This window comes from Phodopus roborovskii, unplaced genomic scaffold (assembly GCF_943737965.1).
Source record: "Phodopus roborovskii unplaced genomic scaffold, PHOROB, whole genome shotgun sequence".
Lineage (NCBI taxonomy): Eukaryota > Metazoa > Chordata > Mammalia > Rodentia > Cricetidae > Phodopus > Phodopus roborovskii.
The window spans coordinates 7,133,380-7,137,912 of NW_026126436.1; positions in this window are offsets into that span (position 1 = coordinate 7,133,380).

The window sequence follows — 4,533 nt, forward strand, 5'->3', positions numbered from 1 at the left end:
GGTTTTTTTGAGCCTCCAAAGGGGTCATGCACCACAGCTTGAGAACCTCTGACAGAAGTGTTTCAGGTCAGATCAGCTTTTCTAGTTTTCACATACTGGTTTATTAAGAAGACATTAGGGTAGAAAATGTCTAAATTTGATTGACACTAGAGGGAAGAAATTTATGCCAGTTGTTCACAGATAAGCGTCTATGAACTCCAATGTAGGTGAGACCTGGGCAGGCTCTGTAATGTTGGTAGGAGGATCTTTTGAGAGAGATATGTATGTCTAGTATCTAGTAGATTAAGGAACTAAGCTTCCATGTAAATTAGTACAAGAAAGCAAGAGTGTATAAATGGAAACCAAGCCAAAGCCTCACACTATCCTCTTCCTTATGTGTGTCTGCATTTGTTCCTCTCATTATTTCTCCCAAATATTCCAATAATGAGAATGTTACTTCCTTTGCATACAACTATCATCTCTAATTATTGATCAAGAAGTCATTTTGATTTCCTTAAGTCAACGAGAGAAAAGGAAATAACAGGGTTATCTGCTGTCCAAAATGAGTTCACAATATACAGAAGAAAATGAACAGCTATAAAAAAATGTAATAATGAGAGTATTTGGAATGTATAAGATCCTTTATGATATCTGATTTTTCCATATCTAATAATAAATGTTGTTAAAGAAATCATTAAAAACCTATAATCAGCAGGCCTGTTATTGCCTTGTGTCCTCCTGGAATGACATTTGACTTATCAGGCAGGAAGTTATGATCAGACAAAATATGCTCTGAAATCAATGATAAAATGGAATGGTGGGAATATCATCATGACCATGTTATCAATTGCAAATATAAGGATTGATACTATAGATACCTCATTTTTACACAAATACATATTTTCTAAACATTGTGCAACTCTTTTACTTGTTTCTACATGACTTCCACCCCATTTAATATATTTTATTGATATTTAATGTCATTTTGTTTCAGTATTTATTTTATCCTGAAGATCACAAGATTGTGCATAACTTACCTTGAAGAAAAGTGAACAATGTTCACATAACATGAACAGAAAATGTATTGTTAGTAAACCTTTTGCCATGGTCATAATATACCAGGCTTAAATACCAGGCTTAAAATATAAGAATCCATTTTTTTTTTAAAGTTTGTTTATTTATTTATTGTCTCAACACTTTAGAGTTTTAGTCTATGGTAAATTGGTTCTATTGCTGTGAGATTTAACAGGATTCAGCTTACTGCCTCCAGTAAAAAGAAAAAGGAAGAGAGAGAGACAAAGACAATCAGAGACAGACAGAGGCAGAGATAATACATTCCTCAAAGCTATATGTCAACAACCTACTTCCTCCATCTAGGCTTTGCTTGCTACTGGAGTGCCTCTACTAATAATATCAGTCTACCAAAGATTTTAAAGCCCTCATGGTCCAATCATTTCTTAATAGTACCACAACTGGGAGAGAAAGGCTTCCACATCTCTTTTGAAAGGACTTTTCAAATGCCTATAATAACAAAATAAAGGACTTAATTCTTTGTTGGGGAGTTATATTATTTGTTATATGATAAAGTTATGTGGCTTTATAACTTAATTCACTTATTAGGAAATTACAGAAAAAAATACTTGCACAAATACCAGTTTCACCAAGATTAACTCCAATTTTTTTATGTGCAGTTTCAAATGGGTGAAGCCAATACATTCTATAAGGTACATTTGTCTTTATGAATTTATTTTAAGTTTTTGCAAAAGAAAACTTTAGATGAATATTAAATGTAAAAGAGGGGTATCAGCCATTGCACTTAAAAGGATATAGTCACTCACCAGTTAGTCCTGTATGTCACTGCCCAGTGATCACTGTGAATCTACTCCATGTGGTCAGCTCATGCTGAGAATTGACCAGTTGCTGAACTATCTCAATTTCTAATACTGAGAAGTATATACTTAATGTGCTTCATCAGCTGATAAAGCTTATGCGATGGTTATCTTCAGGGTATAGGAGAGTTATGGATTTAGGTTTTGTGAACCTTCACTAACGTAATAACTGCTGACATCGCTAAGTCCAGAATTCCTGAATGTGTCTGGAAAAGAGCATATAACTGAAACATATGCCATTTTCTTCTTATGAAAAACTTAGGTGCCCAGATTCTTTAGTTTGCTAAAAATACCTTTAATGAAGAGATGGAGAGGAAATTCCCAATATGCATGTTTTGACTGCTATATCCAAGATATATTTGTTTCTGATAAGAGTCTAAATTTGAGCACGGGTAGAATTCTCAGAGAACAAGCAGTGGCTTTTCTAATAGATGACAGGAGAAATTGGGTAGGTTCCTTTTTGTGAGAAAAGCTTATGGAAATTATAGTCCTTGAAGGTTCAGTTTCCTCCAGTGCACCAATGTTTGTGCACGAGATATCCTATCTTGGCCAGGCCACTGGCACTGAACAACATTCTGACATTCTGAGTATCTTTTGTGGGTTTGCTAAATCACTTCTACACTTACTGTGTGTCAAATCTGGACATGACTCATGGTTTTTAAGTTTTTGGCCCTTATCTATATGCTTTTATATATACTTCAAAGTATGTTCTGGAACATATATCCAGCACTTTACTGTTGTAAAGTAAATTACAAAAATATTTAAGTATTTTAACCAAAATACCTTCCAGAAGCAGAAAGAAAGAATAGGAGGAAGAAAAAAAAAGAGGAAAGAAAGTTAAGTTGTACAATTCTGTCATGCCTAGAATTAAACACAGATTTGAGTCCTTTCAATGTTCTTATTTTGGTAATTGTACTTCACCTCTTGTATGGAAAATTGGATCCTGAACACAAAAAACAGCAGGGGACAGTGGTTTCATGCTTGCAATTTGCACACATATAGCACATGTATTAAACATGTCTTATATGCAAAGAATTCCATAGAATTGAGTTTTATTAAAATTGACAGAAACTAATGTAGCTACAACTTTAAGAAAAATCAGCACTTGTATCTAATAAAATGTACTTCTCCTCTGCGCATAAACAAGACACTGCCACTCTAAAAGCTGCATGTAATAAGAGGTTTCTGAAACTAAGATAACTCAGTTTTCCAGCAGAGCAGATATGTGTAATATTATGACTAAATTCTCCTAACCAAATGTCTGTTTTTATTTTAATTTCGTAAGATTTGGAAAGAAGGCAATAAAATTAAGAATTTATAGCTGAGTCCTGAAATCTGCATTAAGACAGTTTTATAATGTAGGGAAGAGAAACCAGAATGTCTTCTCCGAATTCTCAGTTTCTCCAACTTAGTATGTCTTCCTAAGGTGGTTAGTAGCTTTATCATTTTAAAAGCATTTGTAGTAGGGATATAATGTGTTTCATAGTTAAACTTCAGTGACTATGTGAAACAAATCAAGTTATACTTGTGGAATATTATCAAACTGCACAGGGAGAAAAAAACCTAAGATTGCAATTTTATTATTCTTTTCTCCTGAAAATGAACCCACATTGATATTTATCCTGAATAAACTAGAGCTTACAAAAACTATAGTTTGCAAATATTGATTTTAGCTAAGTATTTGTATGTGCATGTGTATGTTTCTGTGTGTGCATATTTTTGTATTTGTGAATATGTTAGTGTCTATGAATATTTGGATCTGTGTGTGTACATTAGTATGTGTCTATGCTGGTACCTCCCCAGCCACTCTCATGTGTGCGTGCGTGCGTGCGTGTATGTGTGTGTATGTGTGTGTGTGCGTGCATGTGTGAGTGTGAATATAGATGTCCTGAGAGTCTAGAAGGTGGCTTCAGATCCCCTGGAGCTGGAGTTACAGGTTGTTCAAAGCTGGGTTCAGGGAGCTGACTTTGGATTGTTTCCAGGATTAATACATATTCTTAATCAATGGGCCATCTTTCCATACCCTGAAAACTTACTTTCTAACAAAAATATACTTTTAGTCATGACAGCATTATACTAATATAAGCAGTGCTAGGATTCATTTATATCTGCAGACAAATCTGTTTTCTGGAGTAACACGCAAATTGATTATCTTTAAGTTAAGAGCACAATTTATTCTTTTAGTCTTTTAAATAAAATGTTTTACACTTTGGCCTGCAATAAGAAAGAGAGTGCCCATGTAATCCTTGGTACATAGGCTCTTGCTATATAGAAAGTTAAGAGAAAAACATTGTCCTAAGAATAAAAGGAAAAATACATCTAACTTACCCCAACTTTTTCTTGTGTTCCTTTAATCTTTCTTTAAAAAACCATTATTAGAAGAATTCTTACTTTGTTTTCACATTAAATCCTTTACAAAATGATGTGTGGGAGAAATTCAGCACAGAGAATTGCGTGTAGCTTCCATGAAAAGTCTTATTGCTCTTTTGTAACGTGGCAGGTAATTGGAACCTTTAAAAAATACCCTCCATTTCCACTGCAGATTATAAAGTTGCCTTTAGAGTCACAGCATCAATCCAGACCAATGGAACATGACCAGCACTGAGCCTAAACAATACTGTATTCTCTTCTAGGGCTTTCATTCTTATATAATTCTTTTACTGAA